Raw genomic sequence first — 26,756 nt, 5'->3', positions numbered from 1 at the left:
TAGAATGATGCGTGAACATTTATTTTTCCTGTTGTCCATTTTATTTTTATATTTTCTGTTATTAATAATCTGTACAATTGTTGAAATGTGTTGTGTAAACATTCTCCAGTAAAACTTTTTGAACTCTGGTTGATAATATCTTAATATTCTATGAATGTTCACCAGAAACAATTCCAGCTGGAATTCTTTTATAAGCTGCGAAAACTTTCTGTCACTGCCTCTGCTTTTAAATTAGTAAATATTATCTGTAGTTAACTTGAATAGTCAGTGAAATGCATGCAAAGCTCATTTTGCCTCAGAAATCATTTACCTCACAATGAATGCTTTTTCGATACATCTGGATTCCTGTCAGGTCACAGTTGAAGTGCGAAGCTTCTCTAGCGGCGCACGCGTATCATAGCAACGAAACTGAGTGCAACACTAGAAAGACAACTTAACATTTGAACTCCTCGTCGGCCATCTTGGATTCCTTTCTTCTGCATTTACTTTGCAATGTGTGTAGCACAACTCGACAAACTTTCTTCTAAGAAGGACTTTGTTTTTTCCACTGCAAATACTTTTTCACCAGCACTCCTTTTGCTGTTATTACATGGCAAGTTTGAGGGTTCTTGACATCCCCCCAAACAGGCTAGTGAATGGGCACATCAAGGTAGTGAGCTTCAAAGGCTACATCGCCTCTGATATGCATCAAGGGTGACTCCCAGTGGAAGAAACAACCCTCCCTCTGCCCCATGCACATTTGTTCTCGGACAGGTAGGAAATTAGATATGCAAGGTGGTGTACACTCCCAGAAGGCTGACCTCCCCTCCAAGGTGAACAGCCCGATCTATACACTAAGGGGCAGATTTATGGAAAGTGGCGCTGCATATAGTGCAGCGCCACTTTCCATGTGCCCCTTAGCACCCTCCTACTGCCACCATGTGTGCGCCGTATTTAAAGTTGGGCGCACCATGGCGCAGGGTAGGGGGCAATAGCATCATCTTTCATGACGATATTGATGTACTCTGCAGGAGTAGCACCAAAATACTGGCACTACTCCTGCAGAGTACATAGGGCCCCATTCTAAAGAATGTAAGGCCCCTTTTGATTCCTGCTCTTGAATCTCATAATTTCCTTACGCCATTTTTCCAGCTCCCCTAATGGGAGAACGCCCCCTTTGCATACATTATACCTGGTGCAGGCATAATGTAGCGCAAAGGGTTACAGAGTGGCGCAATGCATGCATTGCGCCCCCCTGTAAATACGGTGCGGGATTTTGGCCTCGTTAGGCCACACTAATGTCAGAATGAATGATGTTAATGTGGCGCAAGGTGGCACTAGGGGCCTATAAATATGCCCCTTAATTTAGTTTTCTGCCATGTTTAGGAGTGGAAGAATAGAGGATTCTGGGTAGGAACAGTGACCCACCCTACCAGCTGTGGTCATCTCAGGGGCGGATTAGCTGCAGGAGCTAGCTGCTCATTGCCTACTAGCCTCCACACCTCCAACTCCCCTAAATCTAGGATTTAAGGGACACCCCTGACACCGGAACCTCAGATCCGATCAACTTACTTCTAAGAAGGACCAACAGGAGACCTGTGTCGCAAACAGCAGAACTTTACCCACAGCACCAAAGCAAAAGAGAGGTGCTCTGTCCCTGTGACAACAGACTTGGAATTGCATGAATGACCCTCGTCGTTGGCTCAAACTCGCCACTACCGAAGAGAGGGACCCCTGTGGAAGCCAGAAGCACCCTCAGTCTCCCTTGGACTATTGCCACTAATCCCCTGCAAACTACAGGTAAAACACTTATCTGATCCAAATCCAGGTGGTCCAGTGCATTGTGGGAGTTGTAGTCTCACCTGCCCTGAAGTTTCAGGCCACTACGTCACTCCCTCGGACTACATGAATTTCCAGAAGCTTTTTGTGCTGCTTACCACTGCCAAGGCTTGTTGGTCACTAGCCCGGTAACCAACCACCACACTCAACGCCACAACTACAGGGAAAACCATGCAACTTGCATCCGACCTCAGAAATTATGCATCTGCTTTGTTTTTGCTTCTTATTTCTTGCAGCACCGTGTAAGCAGTAAAATCAGTACAACTTGCAGCTCCTGTTCAGCACCACTGACAACCAGGACAACTCTTCACCTAGACTCCAGATAAAATTGAACTGATTGTTGTGGCCTGGACCTAGGAACCACACCACCTTACCCTTGCTAGGGTTCCACTTAACGTACCTGAAAATAACCGATTCTCACTAGTGGTTTTTCCCTTTGACCAGAATGTTATATTTATCATGTATTGTTCTGCACTGATTTAATATTGTTTCTAAAATCTGTAACTCCAGATATATGTATGCTATTCCTCTTGTTTTCGTGTCTAAACTAAGATAAAAATACAATTTATTTTATTTTATTTTATTTTATAAATTGGTGCTTTCTAACAAGTCATGTCAATTACTTATTGTCCATGTTGGTACTCTGAAATGCTTAACAGATGTTCCTCTGGTAAAGCCTTTCTGCTGTTTTGCCACTCCACCAGGAGTGAGCTAAGGATTTATTAGCATGTCTCCAAGGACCATTTTTGGGTTATTGGGATCATATTACATGGGAAGGCTCCCCAGCCACACCACATAATAATCCACTTTACCACAACAACTGGCAATGTTTTTAAATCTGATATTGGCTACCAGTCCTTTCTTCTTGTCAATGTTTGTTTTGTATTGTCATGGTTTTTTGGGGGGTTTTAGAAAGCACTGAAAGCCTCTATACATGTCACAATCATTGCGCCACTGGTAATGAGGGCCTGAGCATATCTTATGTGTGTGGGCAAACAGCACACCCAGGCCATCTCTCAGTGGTGATATGTTTAATTCAGAGTCCTCCTTTCCTTGTCTCTCTCTCTCTCTCTCTCTCTCTCTCTCTCTCACACACAGACAATGGGAGGCACCCTGTCTTCCAGACCAATTTTGATGTGTTAATTCAAAGTTTTGGGCTTCACTCGTAGGCCCCAAATACGAGTGGTCTCTCAAAATGTGATCCCTGCTGAGGATGTTTTTCGAACCAGGTAGTATTCAGGTACAGTAATGATTGCACCCTTTGTTAAATTTTAGCAGGTCAAACCTGCCGAAGTCTCACAAGGGAAAAGGCCCTATATTTACAGGCACATGCGGATTTTGGTGTATCAAGCACCAAAATACGCAATTTTATTCCCAAAGACATGGAATCTCAATAATTATCAAATCGGATAAATTCTGAACACCTCCATGGAGAATTATGTCAGATTTTTGTTGGATGTCAGATTTTTAATTCCGACAGGGTTTGCTCCTAATCAGGCCCTTAAGGAGTTTTCAATAATACTGCATCACAAAAAGTAGAAATATATTTTTAAAGAAGTGAAAATATTTTAGATTAGTACTTTGTTTATAGAAGCACAAATCTCAGGAACAGGTTTATTCTTTCATCAGCCTTATCAATGTCTTTTTGTAAGGCCTCTCATCTCAGACATCCTTTGCATGCTTCTCCACTTTCAAATAAAACGCTGTGGTCAGTGATCAGAAATACTTCATCTTCCATTTCCGAGATTCCTTGTCACGTTTCACCCTGTTAGTAACTAAAACAAAGAACCATGAATTATACACAGACATGCAAGAAAAGAAAACCGGCTATGAGAACATGTAAAATACCTTAATAACGCAAATTCTAGACAAGATAACAAAAGGAAGAAACCACAGGAATCCCATTCCAGTGCTTAGACCCAGACGATCTGTCCGAGCTTTCCGACCTAGAAAATGTCTTTATTGACACATATTTTAAAAATAAAGCATATTGCAAAATCATCCGAATGGTGAGTTTTACAGACTTTCGTCTGCCAGGCTTCATTACAAGCACTGGAAATGATCTTCTTTGACACGTTACATTCTTCCCAGAAGGTAATGAAAAGGCCAAACCACCGGCGCTCCTGCGGGGAAACACGTGCCTCCCTTGCTCTTTGTGCTGCTCCCGCGGTGTGAGGTGGAGCGCCGGAAGTTCGACCCCAAGAAAATTGGAGTGTCAGTGCCCCGAGCCTTTGCGACATCGGCACCAGGAAGCTTCCCGATCAGTCCTTCATCCTAGGATTCATGCCTCACACACAAGCAAGTGCCACACAACCCCAGGACAGAGATTGGCACTACTGACTCAACCACGCTGGGATCAAGTGCACCTAGTACATGCACCATATTCCACTGAGACCTGTGCCCCAGTTTTATTTGTCCTGGTCCTCCTTGGACCCCCACCACCACAGCTGCTGAATTTGTAATGAAGCAACTCAGTGAAAAAATAGAGACTGCATCTTGCCACACACATTTATTTGTCAAATTAACTTGTTCCTAGAATGGATCACACAAGTCAGACTGGAACAGCATACAATATTGTTTATTTGCTTTGGCCCATCCAGGAGACATGACCCGTTATGACTAGAAAGAAACATCCCAAGGTGGGAAGGAAATAAACAGTATCAATGGCTATTCGAGTGTGGCTCATGTGATCCATTCTAGGATAGAACTCTGTGTTGTACTTTATGATGGGTGGCCAAGACACCCACTCAACTAGCCCTGGTCCAAAAACAGTAGGCTGAACTACCAGATTTTGGAGGAATATATACCTATTGAACTTCGGATGAATCTTTACGAAACTTTCCAGAAACAAAGTTCATCCACTTCAGCTCTTTGCTGAAAAGTTCAGGGTGATGCATCAAATGGGGGCTGAGAAAAATTAGGGTGGCGGGTCCCAATACGCAATGTCCTCCTTCATTTATTATATGAGAACAGCTGAGTGTAATTACACCAAATTTGGCAGAAAGCTAGATCTAGGTCCAGAAAGTGTGCTTTTTCTGATTTATTGTAAAACCAATCAGTTGTTTTTTTCAGAAATTAAGGTTGAAAAACATTGCATAGCTGGACAGTTGGGTTTGAGGTATTCTTGCGAGAGTCCACTGATCACACAACTTTAAAAATAGGGTGATCTGATTGGTCGAGGGGGCTTCTTTTTCCCTTTAGCTCCCACAGGAATGAAGGTCTCACAGGAGTGAGTGCTCACATTGGCTGGCCACAACATGAAAAAAAAATGTTGTAGCTGTCCCCTTTCACAATTGGCTCCAGGGACCTCATCCCTAAGGGCCTTATTTATTATTATGCGGGGGTGCATGCGTCCCTCCCTAATTCAAATGTGGTCCCATGAACCCCATCCCCAGGTGGCTGATTTAATAAATTAAGGGAAAGGGACATGCAACCTGACTCTCTGAGCTGTATTCCTCCCAGGGACCCCATCCCTCAGAGCTCAATGTATTACTTAAGGGAAGAGAGACATACATACCTTCTCCACAAGATTTTAAAAGCTCCTGGGAACCCCATGTCCCGGATCCAGCTGTCTTGCTGTGTCCACCACTGGGACACAGTAGTTTCCTTGCCCACACTTGAGTGGATAGAGAAACTTGTGTTTGCTCCGACTGGCAGGAGCATTTTTAAAACTCCCACCAAACCGGAGCATACACAAAGTCTGCTTCCAGGGGGCCGGAGCTTTACAAATACTCCTGCCAGCTGGGAGCAGACTTGTGATCTGCTTTTCTGCCCAAAATGAAGCGGGCATGGAAAGAAATCAACAGATTGCTCCCACCTGGAGGGAGCAGCTGTTTATGCTGCTTCCTCCAGGCAGGTGCAATACTGGCTCCAGTGGCCTGCAAGAAACAACTAGTGCCATGGGGGGTCCGAGGGCTCCTCCCACAACTCCCCACATTTTGGTTGTAGGGTACCAGAGTGGGTATCAGTGCACCCACCTATTTTAAAGGTAGGCCCTGGAGGATGAGGTCTCTGTAAACATAATAGGCTCTGTGAGGGGTCCCGGCAGCCTTCCTTCCCCTGTAAAGTATATGGAGCCCTGGGGAATGGGATCCCCAGTGCCTAATGTGTCTTCACCCGTTTGGCTCTGCCACTTCCACGTTATTAGTGTGCAATGGTGTTCCCGCCATTTTCCAGACTGATGGACTGTTTTCTCTACAATTGCATGTTCACAAATGATCTGAAATCATGGATGAAGGTGAATGCATCATTGATTTATTGGAGTGCAATCTCTTCTGTATTAACTGTCCAAGACAACTGGGATTTTTCTTGTTTCCTGGTCTGAGAGCAGAGTCCACAGTTTTCCCTTTTAATTGCTGCTGAGTATGGAAAGGCACCAAATCGCCTACAAGCTTCGCTTTAGTGATATGCTACGGTGTTGTCTCCATTTTCCAGGCTGATGGACAGTGTATTTTTGCTGCAACTGCACTTTTTGAAAAATTATCTGAAATCTTTGATGGAAATAAAGGCATTGTTGATTTATTGCAGCTCTATCTCTTCTGTGGTGACTGTCCAAGATGAGTGTGCTCCTTCTTGTCATTTCCTGGTCAAAGAGCAGAGTCTAAAGTTCTCCCTTTTAATTGTTGCTGAGCCTCAAAAGGTACCAAATAACCTACAAGCTCTGACTGTTTGGCCCCGCCACTTCCACATTAGTAGTATGCAACCGTGTTCCCGCAATTTTCCAGGCTGATGGAAAGTGTGTTTTCTCTACAATTGCAGGTTGAAAAACGATCTGAAATCCTTGATGCAGGTGCATGCATTGTTGAGTTGTTGGCATGCATAAACTTCTGTAGTGACTGTCGAAGACGAGTGGCTTTTCTCTTGTCATCTCCTGGTCTGAGGTTCACGGTTCTCACTTTTCATTGCTGTTGAATACGCCAAGGCGCTAAATCACCTACAAGCTCTGCCTCCTTGGCCCCACCCCTTCCACATTAGTAGTTTGCAATGGTGTTCCTGCCATTTTCTAGTATGATGGACAGTGTGTTTTCTCTACAATAGCATGTTTAAAAACAATCTGAAATCCTTGATGGAGGTGAATGCATTGTTGATTTATTGGAGCACAGTCTCTTCTGTAGTGACTGTTCAAGATGAGTGGGCTCTTTCTTGTCATTCCCGGACTGACAGCAGAGTCCAAGGTTTTCCCTTTTAATTGCTGGTGACTATGCAAAGGTTCCAAATCACCTACAAGCTGCACCCATTTTGCCCAGCCCTATCCACTTTAGCAGTAAGCAACAGTGTTCCTGCCATTTTCCAAGTTGATGGATAGTGTGTTTTCTTTAGAATTTGTCATTAGGTCACTTTAGCTACTACACAGGCAGAGTATTTTAGCTCAGACCTGCAGCTTGTGCCCTTTTACTCTAAGACATGCATTTTTATTTTTATTATTTTAGCAAAAGCTTTATTTTAGTGGAGATGTTTTAATATTTTATCAGCTTATCCTTTCACACAGCATTCTGTATTATTTTCTCTGCAAAACATTTTCACTATGTGCTTCCTTCAAGGCTGATCGTGATAAGTTATGAGTTACTGAGGGCACAGAGCGTTCATCATGTCCCCAACTCTCATACACAGAAATATAAGTGTTATCAAGTCAGGGCAGTTTTCTCAGAACACGAGATGCTTTATTATAAAACACCTCACTTCCCCTGCACGATAGAGGGGAAATCCAATCAGCTGCCAATGTATGCTGCATGTCGCCTTTGCAGTTTCTGCTGAGACCTGATGCCTTCTCTCCCTCCGTGTGGGATGACTCCTAATAGACCAACAGACCATTTCTCTACCTACAGACACAGGTATGGGAGACCAGTACCTTCAGGGGGCTGATGGGCAGATTAGGGCTTTCACTGCCATGCTCTTGTACAGAATATTAGTGATACAGGTAGGGATTCTAGAACCATTGCTGTGACAGTGTGGTGGGACTTTCCCTATGTTTTACTTTCCTTGTCACTGCCTTGCTTTTATTATGTTTTAACATCCTTATATTCCCAATATATGCCTTTTTACATTGAATGAAGTTGATTCAATAAAACTTATTGAACCTAGTCCTGGTTCTGTTTTGCCTTTGTATGTGTGAGAAATATATGACTGAGAGAAAGGGGTAAGATCTGTTCCACCATGATTTCCCTGAGAAATCTAGATGTCATGCAAAGGGCTGCCACAAATCACCTTTACTCACTAGTACTGGTGAGATGCTACTATCTGGCCAGAAGGGCTAGGCGGAAAGCTGTCATAGGGCGTAGCATCAGACTCAGTCCCCCACGCTCAGTGGCACTGCTGCTCAAAACCAGCAGTTTCGTTACTATAACAGAAGTCTCTATGATATGGCATCTGCAATGTGGTTAGGCACTGAATTATGGATCTCCCAAGTATCTCTTTCTCATTACATGCAAAAGACACACTAAGGCCCTCATTATGACCTTGGCGGTATGTTGGCAGCCATCACCGCAGCAGTAAGCGGTACTTACAGAGAATGTTATAATGAGGGCCTAATTATCCTATACGAAGATGTCCATGGTATCAGGGATTTCCTCCTAAGCTAAGATAGGTACCACCTATTTTTTTGCTGTAGGTTTGTTCAAGCTTGAACCTTTAAAAGGATTAAATCCCAGTTAGTGTCCATATATCTGAACTATACAACTTTGTAATACTGAAATATGGCGTAACCTCAACTGGTTGTAATAGCAGCAAACATGAAGTGCACTCTCACAAATATTTAATAAATGATGGCCTCACGGAGGGGGGAAGAGCAGTTACATTTGTAGTTGAGGCAAATCCAGCATATAGAACTGAATTGTTTTATTCTTGGGTCACTTTTCCAGTAGTGCACTGGAACACGCACACCTTCCATCATTGCACTCCTGCTTACGCACCTGCACAATACAGAGCATATGCATATTTAGAAATCCCTCTTTCTTATCAAGAATACCAAAATTGGCTTGATGGTACCCTACCACATGTTGTACAAATTGTTAGACTAGGGGCCATATTTATACTTTTTGACGCAAAACTGTGCCAACGCAGTTGTGCGTCAAATTTTTTACCGCTGGCTATCGTCATTCCAACGCACCATGCGGGCGCCTTATTTAAGGAATGACATTTGCCGGCGCTGCGGACTGGTCTGAGTCAGAAACAATGACGCACAGCAAGCAGCGCCGGCGTAGGGGAAAATGGGGGTTGAGCGTCACAAAATGGTGCAAGTCAGGTCTGAGGCAAAAATCAGGCCTCAAACAGGACTTGCGCTATTTTATTTTACGCACAATCCCCATTGACATGACTCCTGTCTTAGCAAAGACAGGAGTCATGCCCTCTTGCCCAATGGCCATGCCCAGGGGACTTCTGTCCCCTGGGCATGGTCATTGAGCATAGTAGCATGTAGGGGGGGGGCAAATTAGGCCCCCCTATGCCACTTTAAAAAAGTACAAAAAAATACTTACTTGAACTTACCTTTACTAATCTGGGATAGGTCCCCCCATCAATGGGTGTCCTCAATGGGTGGGCGAGGGTGGAAGGGGGTGTCCCTGGGGGCAGGGGAGGCCACCCCTGGACTCCTTCCGAGCCCACAGATCCCTTAACGCCTGCCCTGACCCAGGCGTTAAAAAACGGCGCACAACAGGGTGTGCGCCGTTTTTTAAGGCCCACCCCCTCCTGTGCGTCAAAATGATGCTGGGGTTTAAATAAGGCGCACAGGCCTTAAAGTCATTTTTTGGGCGGGAACGTCTACCTTGCATATCATTAACGCAAGGCAGTTTCCCGCTCCCAAAAAATTATGCACACGGTGGAATTTTGACATCCGCGGGGTCGGGCGTCAGTGTTTAAATATGGGGCAAGGTTTGCGCCGAATGTGCGTCAACATTTTTGACGCACATTCGGCGCAAACAGAGTATAAATATGCCCTTTAGTATATAGATGCTTAATACAGTTTGTGATGCAAACATTAATTACTGCCCCAGCAAGGGCTGCTCCATTGGAACCACATATGGTCATGGCAGGAATGAATCCTGTGACAGTACATTAGATCGTGAGTAAGATACCCACCAAACATTAAGAAATTCTGTTTAGTTAGCACAAAAATATAAGTACTTTGTAAGCAGTGTGTCCCCATTAGGGACCCCAAGATAAACATAGAATTCTTACACTATGCTTTCCATTCAGGATGGTTCCCTCAGTAGACAACTGCACCACATGAGGTGCAGTATTTGCTGAACTCTACACTACCTCACACAATACACTGACACATGTGAATCTGCCGGAAGGGATGAAACAAATTAAGGAGGAATACGGGGCAGCCCAGTCCTAAACTTGGGGATGCAATTAATGAGCAACTTTGCCGCAGTATCTTCAATCTTATTAAGTAACCTTAAAGGGGAAGCAGAAGCTCTGGCAGTCCACATGTGGCTCCAGGGTATTCCTGTACAGGATCAGGAGCGCAAGCTGCCAAAGATTATCACTGAGACCTATTGTAGTATAGGTCAGAATAGTTTGGGAGCCAGACCGAGCAAACCACAACTACAAAGTAAATCTAATAAGGATTTAATCAAGCAAGCAAGGGAGGGTTCTAAAAACACAGAGATAAACAAAAACAAAATAAAGATAATGTAAAACAGAGAGGAGAATCTCCGCATCTGGAGACCTCTGAAAAATGATACAATTTAAGAAATAGAGATAGTTGAAAACTCCCAATAGATATCAATATATTGAGATATGGCAAATCTTGTTCCTTTCAGGACTCACCAGATGAACGATGTGAGAGAGGTAGGCATTCTGAACAACAAAAAGAATATGTGATATCAATAAAAGATTCACAAAGTTCCTCTGAACCTGCCAGAAAAAAGGAAGAGAAACCTCCCTAATAGAAACAACAGTTTAAAAAAGAAAAGGTGGCAGCAATTTCAGCCTGAAATGCTACACATGTTGAGATCCTTAATGAAGAACAGGAAGTGGGCACTGACTCTGCTCGGCAGAGGTCACAATAATCCACCGGAATCTTCAAGAGCTTCTGGATGTGACAATAACTAACGACTATTTAGAAGTCAAACCTGCAGATACGTGAGTCTCCCGCCTGACAGAGTTTTTACAAATTGAAATATCAAATCGAAGGAGACATTGAGCGTACTGTTAGAGTAATATTCTGGGAAAAGTTGACATTGTGCTATGATATCCTATTGGCAGAAATGGATTGGCCCCCAGATTAGCCCTCAATCTTCAGTTCGGGCAAGATATTATTATGCCTTCTTTCTCACCTCTCGTTCCTATGGAATTAGGGGAAACCTACGCAGTAGATTGGGCATTGACACAAGCCTCTGCACTGTATCACAATCATGTGGGGTGGGTCAAAGACTCTCCCTACCATATAATACCTATTAGGTCAGAGCCACAGCCTCAACCTCAATATCCCATAAAACATGAGGTTAAAGCACCAGTGAGAGAAATACTCACACAACTTGACTACCAGGGTGTAATTGAGCCCTGCGACTCACCAATGAACACCCCCTTGTTTTTCATAGCTAAACCGAACCATGCTTGCAGAATAGTTATAGATTACAGCGACTTAAAAAGTCTACAGCCACTTAAAAAGTCATCTATGCAAATTTGCTATCCAAAATGCACACAACACAGCACTGATTAATAATTTAGTGCACAAAAAATACAAAACTACCTTGGGAATTACCAATGGATTTTTTTGCCAGAATATAGTGCCTGAAAGCAGGGAAATAACAGCATTTAGGCCTGTATTTATACTTTTTTTAGCGCCGCATTTGCGCCACTTTTTGACGTAAAACGGCGCAAACCTACAAAATACAATGGTATTTTGCAAGTTTGCGCCGTTTTTTCATCAAAAAACGACGCAAATGCGGCGCTAAAAAAGTATAAATACGGGCCTTAACGTATTAGACTCGCACAGAAAATACAGGCTCCCACAAGGATATAAGAACAGTACTTGACTGTTCTCAACACATGTAACATCTATTCTACAAGACACTGACCTAGAGGCATTGTCCTAAATAGATGCATCAAAACATTTACACACATGTGAGAACAAAAAAAATTTGGTCATCAGAGTAATTGCTGGTGCCATCCGATTCACCTATGTAACATTCAATAAAGGTGATACATACCTACAGCATCCAAATCACACCTATACTCCACAGCTGAACAACGTTTTGCTCCCACTGAAAAGTTTCTGACTGATTTTCCGATGGCTGTCATAAAAGAGAGACCTCTGGCCCTGGGGAAACACATTATTGTCATAACCCCCATACCAGCCCTAAAGACTGTTACAAAAGCCAGCATCCTAAACGTTAAAAGCTAAAGCACTACATTCACTTTGTTCCAATGGGCAATGTCTCTGACTGCCACTAAAGTAGATTATGTTTTTGACCGAAAAATTCAGATTCAAGAACTACTTCAAAATGAGCCTGAATAATCTTGCCTTTTGATCAATATCAAACATTAATTTATACTGATGGTTCAGCACAACCAGCAGAAGGTACAAAACAGTTATGAGCGGTGTCATAAAAGATGGTAAATTCCTTCCTCAGAACACTTACACACAGATCATAAGGAAGTAAACTGCACAATTGGCAGAGCTGAAGGCTCTGGTATTGGCACAGGAACCTACGGATCTGGAACAGCTAACACTAATAGTGTGTGATTCGTACTATTGTGTTCAGTCCTTTAATGAATATCTACATTACTGTTGCCAAAATGGGTTCAGAGATTCAAAAAGGAACACCACCAAACACAGATTATTGTGGGGGAAAGTAGCAGACCTGAACGAAATGCTGCCCATAGTCCATGTAGTTCATACACTGGGTCTCAATATGTAGGAATACATGTTGCAGGCAATACCTTGGCTAATGAAGCAGCCAAATCAGCACTAGGAATGGCTTCTGTTGCTGCCATTACTCATTCCATAAAGAGGTTGTTTAATGAAACACTGGCTGCTATGAAAGCCTCAACTGACAACAAGCGGTTGTCAAAGGCGTATCCCGCCAAATATTCCTACTACATGAGTGCACAGAACATTACCTTTGTAGCAATACCAAAGGTAGGTGATTGTGTAATCCCTAACCATGATCAGAGAGCAGAGTTGATAGAAGCAGTGGATGAAGGAGTTTCTTCTGCCCATGCAGGTATGGCAGCAACTATTTATTTAGTGCAAACATTTTACTGTTGGAAAATGGGTTATTGGTAGGGCAGGTAGGTACCTACACCTAGCAACAAGCCACTAACCTCCACCTAGGTACAGTTAGGTCTCAGTAAATTAATCCCAGCTCAACCCTTGATAGCTTGGCAACGAGCGTCAAGGCTTAACTTAGGAGACAAAGTGTAAAGCATTCAAATATCACAAAACAGTAATTAAATAAAACACAGGAAACAGTTTAAAAATCCAAAACCAATTTATAAAAATAGTTTATATTTTTATCTTTAAAATGACACAAAAACGATTAAAATCGGTTCAGGGGAACCGGAGATATGAATTTTTAAAGAATTATTACTTTTCTAGCGCTTAGAAACAAAAAGCGCCAATCGGGTCATCTGGTTGCACCTCGACCGGGGCAAAGTCAAACTTTCAGGCCGACCGCGATGGAGCCCTGCTCGGCTACAGGTCGCGGGAGGCCTCGGTTAAAAAGTTACCTTCTGACTTAGTCTTTATTTTGAAGTTTTTCTTCACCGGGACGAACCTGCCAGTTGAATCCGACCTCCTGGAGCCCTTGTTCGGATACGCGATGTGGGTTTCCTCGGTGGAGACTTTTACCTTCGGACTTAGTCGTTTTTTCGAGGTGAAAATCCTTCGACCGGGGTAAACCTGGATCTTGATCCGACGTCCATGGAGCCCTTCTCGGATACGATGGCTGGGAGGTCCCGGTCAACTTTTTACGTTCTGACTTAGTCTCTTTTTCTGATGTTTTTCTTTACCGGGACGAACCACGAAGTCAGGCCGGGTCGCGGTTGAGGCAAGCCGGCTAGAATTTCCACGGCGGGTCAGTCCCTCTCTGGAGCTTTTTTCCAAAAATTCTCAAATCTTTTCCAAACTTCTGGGGCTTCACCCAGATGATCTTTTAAGGTTCTTTTGGGGTCCACAGCTCACCCCAAGGGTCCAGAAGTTCTGTGATGGTCCTTGGGGGGTGCAGACTTCAACTCCCAGAATGCACCTGGCGCAAACTCCTTTTTGGCCACTGGACAGTGGTCAGCTGGTCGCTTTTTTCAGGAGTTGGTGCAGGGGACTCTGGTTAGCAATTTTTCACCTGTAGCAAACAGGGAGTCCCTCCTTGAACCAGTTGAAGCCAGGCAAAGTCCTTCTTGTGGTGAAGCCCAAGTGTGCAGCTGGTGCAGTCCTTCTGAGTGCAGGTTCCAGGTGCAGGCCAGGGGTCCAGCAGGGCAGTCCTTCTTCTCCTTAAGTTCTTTCTTCTTGAAATTTGGTGGGGATCTGAGGTGTGGGGGCAGGTCTGCCAGTTTTATCCTTGCTCCTGGGTGAAAAGCAGGGGGGTCCTGGTCCTCCAATCAGGTACAGGGTCGTCCCCCTGTGATGACCACTTCCTGGGAAGTGTGTCAAAAATCCATCCCAAAAGGCAACAGTCTCTAAAAATCCAACATGGCTGAATCTGATTTTTGGAGGTTACATCTGGCTAAGCCCACCCACTGGTGTGGCTAAAAATCATAAACACACCCCTCTCCTGCCCTCTCCTAATCTAATCAAGGGGGCACCTAGTTGTCTGGGGTTGCAGGATGCGGGGGTGTTGCTGGGTGCTCCAAATGTCCTTCTCTGCCTTTGAAGACCAGTTTGGCAGCCCTCCCCCTTCCTGCCTCACCATCTGCTGAGGGGAGATTCTCTCCCCCAAGCACATTCCTTTGTGTGAAGCCAGGCCACTTCACACCTCATCAAGGCAGCCTGGCAGAAGCTGCTGCAGGCTGGCCAATCAGAGCACAGCAGCAAAAACAATGCAGAGCTGCAATTGGCAACTTTTTAGGTAAAGTCTAAACTTTTTACCTGGACAAGTTATATTAAATCCAACAACTGGAAGTTGTGGGATTTATTACAACAATCAATTTGATACCAAATTCTTGGTATGTAACATTTAAGGAGACTTTAAAATTTAAAATAAAGTCTGCCCATTCTAGCCTATGAAGGCCATTTACTTCCATGAGGGAAAAACGAATTTGGCTGTTTTTACCTCACCAGGGCTTATAAATCTATTTTTATAAAGTCCCTGCTTATAGTTACATGGCACCCAGCCCTAGGGGCACATAGGGCACACCTTAGGGGTGACTTATATGTAAAAATAAGGTAGTTTAAGACTTTGGAAGTACCTTTAATTCGAAAGTCGAATTTGCATATAACTTTAATTTAAAAGCAGCCAGCAAGGCAGGCTTGCTTTTAAAATGACACTGGGCACCTCAGCAGTGCACCTAGGTGTGCACCACCTATGCTGTGGTCCCTAAACCTACATGCCCTACCATATACTAGGGACTTATAGGTAGGTTAACTTAGCCAATTATAATTAGCCTAATTTGCATATCCATTTTACACAGAGCACAGGCCCTGGGACTGGTTAGAAGTACCCAGGGCACCATCAAAGTCAGGAAAACACCAGCAAAAAGAGGAAAATGGGGGCAAAAAGTTATGGGGCCTCTGCAATCAGCCCTGTTTTCTCACACAACCCCCCCCAGCCCACACGCCCAGGAGACTCAGCCCAACCCTGGGAGAGTCTTCCTGGCTTGTTAGGCGAGGAAGACAGTGAAGAAAACTAGCTGTCCCTTTGCAGGGCCTACTCTGCCTTATATCCTCCTGTCAGGGTCACTCCCTATGGGTAGTGAAGCCATCCCAACAGTAAAAGGACCCAACTCAAACTGAAACTTTCCTCTAGGGGGGTCTTCCTCCTTTCTCTCTGCCAACTTGGGTAGTGAGGTGCCCACCTCCCCTACTACAAACTTTGCTAGGGCAACACCTAGCTTACCCAAAGAGGTCACCCAACACTTGAGCAACCCCACCATGACCAACAGGGTCAGGGGGCCTACTTTGCTATTGGCCCTGGGGTCTGCCTCCCAGGCCAAGTACAGTGCTGCCAGGAAGGCTAGCACCCAGCAGTGGCTACTGACAGCTGTCAGTACCCAGAACCACACCCTAAGCTCTCCACTGACAGGTGGCTGAGCTGCTTTAGGGGCATCTTTGGGGTCCTGGCACCCCTCTTGCTGTCTAGAGTGGGGGGCTACCACCTCCTGTGGCAGACACCCTCCTTCCACTCTCCCTTCTGTCAGTGCAGGGGCAACACCTTGCATCTGGACAGCTGCCTGACTACTCAGGACTTCCTTGGGGTCAGGTGAGGCTTCACCAGTGCCAACTCTGGGCTCCCCCCTTACTGGGGCAGTAGGCCCTTGGCTCCCTGGAACTCTCTTTAAGAGTGGCCTACCCTTCCTTTTCTTCTTTCCTTTTCTTGGGGACCCCTGTCTCCTAACTGTAGGGACTGACTCCCCAGGACTTTGGGTTGGGGGGGGCGCCCTGGGCGACCGCCCCATCTGGGACCAGACTCACCTCTGGGAGGTCATTGCCCAGGATACAATCTAGGGGAAGGTCAGCACTGACTACCACCCTAATCCAGTCAAGGATACCCTCCCTCTCTAGGGGCACTATGGCTACAGGTTTGGAGGTGACCTCCCCTGTGGCTATCCTGACTTTCTTTGTCTTTCCTGGGACATACATGTCTGGGGTCACTAACCGGTCACTCACTATAGTGTGACTGGCACAGGTGTCTCTCAGGCCAGTGGTAGGGATCCCATTCACTTGAATGTGGTGGAAGTGCCTACTCCCACCCTCAGGGATCACCAGCTTACCATCTGGTCCTGTCTCCCAGCTCAATGCTAGGAGGACTTCATCATCTGAGGAATCCTCCTCTATGGCTACACTGGACAGCCCAGTGCTAACCACCTTCTTTGGACAGGCTGCATCTCCTCTGAAGTGACCTGTCTGCTGACAGTCAAAGCAAGCCCTACTGTCCAAGAGCTTTTTTAACCCTGGATCTAACTGTCTCTGCTGGTCAGAGTGGGAGTGGGATTTACTCTCCTCCTTCTTAGGGTTCTGGGGTACAGAGGGAGTCTCTGTGGTGGGCTTACCACCTCCCTCCTTAGGTTTTTGGGGACCTGTCCCCCCCTTCTTGGAGTCTCCCCCCTGGGACTTGACAACCACCCTGGTTCTCAACCACTCATCAGCTGCCTCCCCTAGCTCTCTAGGGTTGGTCTGCTTAGAGTCCACTAGATGCTGGCGTAACCTTTCTTGGGTACAATTGGTCAAGATGTGCTCTCTCATGATCAGATTGTATAACCCCTCATAAGTATCTACTTTGTTACCAATAATCCAGCCCTCTAGTGCCTTTAGTGAAATGTCCACAAAGTCAACCCAAGACTGGGTACCGACCTTCTGGGTGTCCCTGAACTTCATTCTATATTGCTCTGGGGTCAGACCAAACTTCTTGGCTAAGCACCTCTTCATACTAGGGTATGAATCTGCCTCCTCCCCCCTTAAGGTCAGAAGCCTATCCCTCCCTGAGTTGGGGACCAACTCCCACAAAAGGGAACCCCAGTATTGAGGCCTAACCCTTCTCATTTGGAGTGCCCTCTCAAAGGCCCCCAGCCACTTATCTATGTCATCCCCCTCTACATAAGCAGGAACTACCCCCTTGGGTAATCTGGGGCAAACTCCCCCACCCATGGACACCTCAGCTTCTTTATCGCTGCTTCCATCTCTTTTCTCTTTGTATGCCCACTTTTTCTTTTCTAGGGCCAGCTTCTCTGCTTCCAAAGCTATGTATGCTAGCTGGGCCTCCAGCTCTCTTTCTCTGATGGATGGGTTCTCTCCTCCTGAAAGGACCCCCTTCCCACCACTAGCTTTGGATCTGCCCCTAGTGACTGTATTTACTGAGGACCGTTCTTCCTCGTCCTCACTTAGGGTCAGATGCCTTCCCTCCCCTGAGTGGTTAGAGCTTGCATCCTCCCTTCTTTCTCCCTCCTCTGGAGCTTCTTCTGACTCTACCTCTTGGGCCTCAGCCCATGCTGTCAGGGATGTGATCAGGATTTGCTTCCTGAGATCAGTGGTTGCAGGCAACCCTCTTTCAATACACAACCCCCTAAGCTGGACTACTGTCAGTGTGGGTAGGCTAGCCAGATCAAGCTCCATGGTTCCCTAGTTTTGTGTCAACAAAAACTTTTTGCAAAAATTGGAAACAAGAATTTAGAAAAATTACACAAATTCAATAATTGAAATTAATCCAAATTAAAAATTAAAAACAATTTTTGCACTAGGACAATTTAAAGGATTTTTAATTTGTTTTACCTAAAACTGTAACGTGATATTGAACACAAGTACAGGATCCCGTCGCTGCTTCCAATTATGTTGGAAAATGGGTTATTGGTAGGGCAGGTAGGTACCTACACCTAGCAACAAGCCACTAACCTCCACCTAGGTACAGTTAGGTCTCAGTAAATTAATCCCAGCTCAACCCTTGATAGCTTGGCAACGAGCGTCAAGGCTTAACTTAGGAGACAAAGTGTAAAGCATTCAAATATCACAAAACAGTAATTAAATAAAACACAGGAAACAGTTTAAAAATCCAAAACCAATTTATAAAAATAGTTTATATTTTTATCTTTAAAATGACACAAAAACGATTAAAATCGGTTCAGGGGAACCGGAGATATGAATTTTTAAAGAATTATTACTTTTCTAGCGCTTAGAAACAAAAAGCGCCAATCGGGTCATCTGGTTGCACCTCGACCGGGGCAAAGTCAAACTTTCAGGCCGACCGCGATGGAGCCCTGCTCGGCTACAGGTCGCGGGAGGCCTCGGTTAAAAAGTTACCTTCTGACTTAGTCTTTATTTTGAAGTTTTTCTTCACCGGGACGAACCTGCCAGTTGAATCCGACCTCCTGGAGCTCTTGTTCGGATACGCGATGTGGGTTTCCTCGGTGGAGACTTTTACCTTCGGACTTAGTCGTTTTTTCGAGATGAAAATCCTTCGACCGGGGTAAACCTGGATCTTGATCCGACGTCCATGGAGCCCTTCTCGGATACGATGGCTGGGAGGTCCCGGTCAACTTTTTACGTTCGGACTTAGTCTCTTTTTCGGATGTTTTTCTTTACCGGGACGAACCACGAAGTCAGGCCGGGTCGCGGTTGAGGCAAGCCGGCTAGAATTTCCGCCGCGGGTCGGTCCCTCTCTGGAGCTTTTTTCCAAAAATTCTCAAATCTTTTCCAAACTTCTGGGGCTTCACCCAGATGTTCTTTTAAGGTTCTTTTGGGGTCCACAGCTCACCCCAAGGGTCCAGAAGTTCTGTGATGGTCCTTGGGGGGTGCAGACTTCAACTCCCAGAATGCACCTGGTGCAAACTCCTTTTTGGCCACTGGACAGTGGTCAGCTGGTCGCTTTCTTCAGGAGTTGGTGCAGGGGACTCTGGTTAGCAATTTTTCACCTGTAGCAAACAGGGAGTCCCTCCTTGAACCAGTTGAAGCCAGGCAAAGTCCTTCTTGTGGTGAAGCCCAAGTGTGCAGCTGGTGCAGGCCAGGGGTCCAGCAGGGCAGTCCTTCTTCTCCTTAAGTTCTTTCTTCTTGAAATTTGGTGGGGATCTGAGGTGTGGGGGCAGGTCTGCCAGTTTTATCCTTGCTCCTGGGTGAAAAGCAGGGGGGTCCTGGTCCTCCAATCAGGTACAGGGTCGTCCCCCTGTGATGACCACTTCCTGGGAAGTGTGTCAAAAATCCATCCCAAAAGGCAACAGTCTCTAAAAATCCAACATGGCTGAATCTGATTTTTGGAGGTTACATCTGGCTAAGCCCACCCACTGGTGTGGCTAAAAATCATAAACACACCCCTCTACTGCCCTCTCCTAATCTAATCAAGGGGGCACCTAGTTGTCTGGGGTTGCAGGATGTGGGGGTGTTGCTGGGTGCTCCAAATGTCCTTCTCTGCCTTTGAAGACCAGTTTGGCAGCCCTCCCCCTTCCTGCCTCACCATCTGCTGAGGGGAGATTCTCTCCCCCAAGCACATTCCTTTGTGTGAAGCCAGGCCACTTCACACCTCATCAAGGCAGCCTGGCAGAAGCTGCTGCAGGCTGGCCAATCAGAGCACAGCAGCAAAAACAATGCAGAGCTGCAATTGGCAACTTTTTAGGTAAAGTCTAAACTTTTTACCTGGACAAGTTATTAAATCCAACAACTGGAAGTTGTGGGATTTATTACAACAATCAATTTGATACCAAATTCTTGGTATGTAACATTTAAGGAGACTTTAAAATTTAAAATAAAGTCTGCCCATTCTAGCCTATGAAGGCCATTTACTTCCATGAGGGAAAAACGAATTTGGCTGTTTTTACCTCACCAGGGCTTATAAATCTATTTTTATAAAGTCCCTGCTTATAGTTACATGGCACCCAGCCCTAGGGGCACATAGGGCACACCTTAGGGGTGACTTATATGTAAAAATAAGGTAGTTTAAGACTTTGGAAGTACCTTTAATTCCAAAGTCGAATTTGCATATAACTTTAATTTAAAAGCAGCCAGCAAGGCAGGCTTGCTTTTAAAATGACACTGGGCACCTCAGCAGTGCACCTAGGTGTGCACCACCTATGCTGTGGTCCCTAAACCTACATGCCCTACCATATACTAGGGACTTATAGATAGGTTAACTTAGCCAATTATAATTAGCCTAATTTGCATATCCATTTTACACAGAGCACAGGCCCTGGGACTGGTTAGAAGTACCCAGGGCACCATCAAAGTCAGGAAAACACCAGCAAAAAGAGGAAAATGGGGGCAAAAAGTTATGGGGCCTCTGCAATCAGCCCTGTTTTCTCACAGTTACTGGTAGCCAGGTATATATAAACAGACCAAATAGTATGTCCTTTTTTGTGACATCTGTCAACAAATAAAAGAATCCACCATCAAGCCCCCACCACAGACGCCCCTCCTAATTTCCAGCAAACCACTACAATGTGTGTACCTGGACCATTGTGGTCCTTTGACACCATCTTAATTGCAAATAAAAAAAATACATCTTAATTGCTGTTGAGTCTTGCTCAAGATTCCTATAGGTATGGCCACAAAGATCAACTGACACTCAAACTGTTATTAAAGATTTGCACGTCTTTATGAGGACATATGCAGTTGCAGCATTTCATTCAGGCTAGGGCCCTGCTTTTGCCTCAAGGACATTCATGGACACCATGGAAAATTGAGGGGTCTAATTGCATTACTCATCTCCCTATCATCCCAAGTGTAACAGTATAGTAGAGAAAAATAACCGAGACTGAAAGCAATCCTTAACAGCGAGAGTATTAGGTACAGGTTGCAGTTTGCTTAACTACCTATATGGAGTCCAGAGAGCACTTAACAATCTGCCTAGAAGGTCCCCGGGAGGGCACACCCATACGAGGTTCTGTTTGGTATACCTATTTATGTTCCGGATCTTGATGGCTCTTTCGCGGTGGCGGCAGATACACCTTTTGACATAAATGAATGTGTCACTGTCTTGCAAGAATTACAGCAGTTCTGTGATGAAAACTCATCTTATGTGCTGCCACCTTAGGAATGAGGGATGCACCAATAATACTGATTGGCTGGATTCCAAAAGTTGGGGATCTGGTGCGAGAAAAAATTGCTTTGAAAAAAGAATTTGGTCCTTAATATCAATCACCAGTTCCAGTCCTAAGAATACACGGTACAAGAAATGTCATCTTACCACTGCTGCCGGATAAAGGAAACTGCTTTGTCTCTATTGACAATGTTAAGTTACACCCTGTGGCCGATCCTACACAGCAGACCTAGAGGGCTCCTGGGTAGTTTCCGAACACCTCTTGCTACCAATCAGGATGTACCTCTACAAGTTTTAACCAAAATGGCGAGTTTGATGAGGGTGGAAAATGATCTTTCGTTAGTACCAGTAACTTCTGCGACAAGAAACGTCCACACTTCTAAAGAGTGTTATTCAAATTCAGCACAAAAGGATGGAGTAGTTTACTACAAGCCATCAAGGATCACATTTGTCAGTTCTCCTTTTCTAACATCGGCTCCAGTATTTGCACAAACTGCTTCTGGATATTTTGCCGACAGCAATTATTCCTTTACTGATTCTTCTAAGTCTTCTGCAGTACCTCAATCAAAAGCACGTAAGCTGTTCACTTACCCTAAAACGAACTATCTGATTCGTCCATGGAACTATCCTTGGGTGCTGTTAATTGTGCGTGACTTTCTTCTCTGCAATGGTTTTGTCATAATTTTCTATTACTGATACATGGTCATTAGCTTCCTAAATGCTTTGCTGTTGGATTGTCGAATGAGGTCCTAAAACCACATTTGCACCTAGTGAACCTTTCTGTTATGCCGATTCCTGATGGGATTGTTTGGGATAAAGTATCCTTTGATGTCTTTAGGCGGATGGAGATCCTTCAAATACTATTTGTGGTTAAAGCTTCAATGAATTATATTATAACACCCGGAGTGGTTTCTGATGATTGGGATGTAAAAACAGTTGAATCTCTGCTTTCTGAACATGAATATTCGAGATGTTTATCAAACAACTGCTAGTTATAGTGATATGTTCTCTTATAATCATTACAGACATCATTTCATACATACATCTAGCACACAGAGAACTGTTTTCAATTATACACAATGGGAAGATTGTCCGACCCCACCAGTGGGGCATTTTAAAACATATATGGAAAAATGTGCATTTATTACTGGGTATAATGTCAAAAATGCTGAGTCTTATTATTTCAAATTACCTCCTACGAAACTGCAAAATGTTTTGCTAACAGATACCAGATTGATTTAATCTGATTTGTTTGTTTCCCAGTTAGCGATAGAAGGCTTTGAATATTGGTTGAAGTCGATTGACTTAAAGAGTGTTTGGGGAACTAAAGATTGGCAAATACAGAGAAGGGAAGCTTTGTTTAGATGATGCCTTTTTCCTTTGCAAAATATATATTTTAAGCAACACTATACAGCAAACTAGTTGTCTAGGCTTGGCGAAAATTAAGGAAATGAAGGCGCCTACTGTTCCCTCACCAGCTAAATTTAATAATTGGCAAAAATTAATAAATGTCACTGAAGAACAGCTTGATGGGTGGGTCCAGAAACAAGCATTTAACACAACACTTTCAGGTCCTGATGGGTAGCTATTGTGGCCAATGGACACAAATGGTTGTCATGCATGTTTTGTAAACTCTACAGGGGCTTTTAGAGCGAGCCGACTTGACCCTCATTACATATCATCGCAAAGATATTGTCACCACATATAGCTTAGGAAAATAATGCCAAAAGTGGCTGAAATATTCCACACTAGCAGCTGTAAAGAAACACCTCGGTCTCCTATCAGAAGGTACAGATTTACAAGATTTCCTGTTGGGTCCCAGATAATCATAAAAAGTGCTTCTTCTACGCAATTTATCATGAAATTTGGAAACTTTCCCAAATAGAATCTGCAGCCAGGTTAAAGCAAATAGATCAGGAAAACTTACAGAAAGCATTAGCCGTTGTAGATAATGGAATGAATATCTTGTCCAACCGCATATACACCCTCAACAACATAATTTCTTATAAGAACAACATTATACAAAATGGCATCACATCTTTACAGCATGGACAAAGTCAACTAAGGTCCACTATGCAGTTAGGCTGGATGTTACAAGTCCTAAAAAGTGGTTTCGTACCATGGCAATATGTTAGCTCAAAAGACCTGTTTTCCCCATTTAATTTAATGTGACACCAACAAATAATAGCTCAGAAAGAAGCGACTAATGTCATGCTTATTATCAAAAAGTTGGAAAAGTTGCCTTTTACTGTGGCCAAAATACCATCTGCTGTCTGGTTAATTCATGGGGTTATCAATCTGCCTATTTCCACACTTCAATTCACCTCATGCTTGAAGCACATTCCTGTAGGCAGATATGAAAAGCTAAGAGATAGTTACATTCATGAGGTGTGGGATCTTCCCTTCTCGTACAAATGTTTCAATGGTATGAAAGAGGTTTTTTCTTAGCGGAAGTTAGTGTGAGACTTCTGTGAGACATTCAATAATTTGTAAACAGCTGTCCTTGCACGGGTCATTTGCTTCAGTAGCAAATTTAGCCTGTAATCTGAAGGGAGTTCCTGTCCCTTTGATTCGTCCAGCGTTTCAGGTGCTCTCAAATGTGAGCTATGTGGTTCTGAAAACAGAGATCTGTTGTGGAATGAAAGCCAGAATTACTTATGTCTGTTTGGTCTCCCAAATTATCACATGTTGTGGTAATGTACCTTTTCCTCCAACGCAACAGACGAAAGTAGCAGAGATATGGCCTCATACTGCTACTTCAAATGTAAATTTGGACAAGCTAAGTAGACTAAAAGCTCTTTTGTTTCAAAAACACATGTTGCTTACATCTGCCCACAAAACCTATGTTTTCCAAATGGCAAGGTCATCTGAAGAGATACAGTCCCTCTGAAAATACTAACTTTCAAAGAAATGTTGGTAAATTAATTTGGTCAATTTTTAATGCCTTCAACGCCACTGGGATTGTACATTTCTTTAATGCTGTTGGTTCCGGTGGTTTTTCAGTACTGTTTTCTCTATATTCAGCATTACACCACAGCCATACACTCTGGGGGTCATTATGACCTAGGCGTGAGTGTTAATGTGGCGGTATTACTGCCAATAGGCTGACGGTACATACATTATGAGATTGGCGAGTCAGCTGCAGCCAACCCGCCACTTCTCCACTCATACTGGCATGGTGGCATTAGCCACCAGGCTGGAGATGTCTATCTCCAGCCCAGCGGCCGACATAGTACCGCCCATGCCATTATGACCTGGCCTACCACCATGGTTGGTGGTAGGCCCTACCGATGACAGGGAATTCCTTCCCTGTCACCGGAAGGTGGCACCCCCACCCCCCAACACCCACCTGACACCACCCACCCCCCACCATCCAAACTCACCCCCATACACACACTCACTGCTCCATCCCAGCAGGGAGGACTGATGATGCTTTCACCAGCCCAAATGTGTTGTAAACGCATGATACAGTACACCACTTCTGGAAGAGCTGGAGTTCAACTGGTCTCTGCCATTCAGACCGGTTTTGAACTATGTGCAGCCCGTCCGTCATTGCTTGTGTGTCCTTTTGAGCATGCACCGAAGTATGTCTTGCTACGAAGGGTATATCTTCTTTGAACGTTGATCCTTTGATGTTCTTGCTGAGAGCTCATTACCAGACATGCATATTGAGATTGCATTTGTTGGGTAAGCTTCCTATGAGTCACCCTTTGAGGATCAAGTGGCTCTTGTTGCTACTACACCTGGGACTGAACGGGATGCTGCTGCCTCAGGTGCAGCTGAGGCAATGGAACATGAGTGCTCTCTCTTTCTTTATCAACAAATTGGTTTCATTAACATCTGCCAAAGTGGGGTCTTTCCTGGATTCTATTAAAAGTTATTAAATTGGCGATTTTCTAAATGACCATGGTTATTGTTGAACAGCTTATGTTTGGCCCTACTTTGATTGATCTGTTTTTTAAATTCTACATTGACCAGTTGTAATTCAGCCCGCATTTTGATCTGTTTGCTTGTCAGCATAGTAATTTATTTGTATACATTTTATGCTTTTAAGGTTATAGATGTAGAAATGGCAGTTTTGCTCTCGGCTTTATTAGCACTTTGAAACAACAATGGGGAGGGTGTTGTGAGGTTACTTTTGCTATTACATAGGCACGTTATTTTAGCTTGGGCCTGTAACTTATGCCCTCTCTGAGACATGCATTTTTATTCTTATTATGATTTTAGCAAAAGTTTTTTTTCAGTGGAGATGTTTTTATTATTTTATCAGCTTGTCCTTTCGCACAGAGTTCTGCTATTTTTTTTCTCTGCACAACATTTTCATTCTGTGCATCATTCGAGGCTGAACGTTCTAGGTTACGAATTATTGCTGGCACAAAGTGTTCATCATGTTCCCAACTCTCATACACAGAAATATATGTGTTTTCCCGTCAGGGCAGTTTTCTCAGAACACTAGATGCTTTATTCTAAAACACCTCATTGCCCCATAAACATTAGAAGGGGATTCCAACCAGTTGCTATTGTATGCTGCATGTCACATTTGCAGTTTCTACTGAGACCTGACACTATCTCATCCTCCATGTAGGAGGGCTCTCAGTAGAACAACAGACCTCTTCTCTGCCTACAAACGCAGGTATGAGTTTCTTCGAGTGACCTGTTGGGAAGGTTAGGGCTTACACTGTAGAATATTAGTTGTGCAGGTAGGGATTCTAAAACCATTGTTGTGACAATATGGTTTTACTTTCCTTGTCACTGCCTTGCTTTTATTATGTTTTATCATCCTTATAATCACAATACATGTCTTTTTACATAGAATGCAGTTGATTCAATAAAACATATTGAACCTAGTCCTGCTTCTGTTTTGCCTTTGTATGTGAGACATACATGACTGAGAGAAAGGGATAAGATCTGTTCCACCATGATTTCTCTGAGAAATCTAGATGTCACGCGAAAGGCTGCCACAAATCACCTTTACTCTCTGGTACTGTTGAGGTGCTGCAAGCTGGCCAGAGGGTTAGGCCCACAGCTGTCACACAGCGCAGGATCAGACTCAGTCACCTGTGCTCTGTAATGCTGCCACCCAAATCCAGCAGCCTCCTTACTGTAATGGAAGTCTCTACAACAAATTGAATGTTGGAAAATTATCTTAATTCCTTGATGGAGGTGAATGCATCTTTGATTCACTGGAGCACATTCTCTTTTGTAGTGACTGTCCAAGACGAGTGGGTTCTTTCTTGTCTTCTTCTGGTGTGAGAGCAGAGTACATGGATTTCCATTTCTATTGCTTCTGAATGCATGAAGTTGCTAAATCACCTACAAGCT

The sequence above is a fragment of the Pleurodeles waltl genome, chromosome 1_2, assembly GCF_031143425.1.
Source record: "Pleurodeles waltl isolate 20211129_DDA chromosome 1_2, aPleWal1.hap1.20221129, whole genome shotgun sequence".
Classification (NCBI taxonomy): Eukaryota; Metazoa; Chordata; class Amphibia; order Caudata; family Salamandridae; genus Pleurodeles; species Pleurodeles waltl.
Note: the sequence above shows the minus strand (reverse complement) of the source record.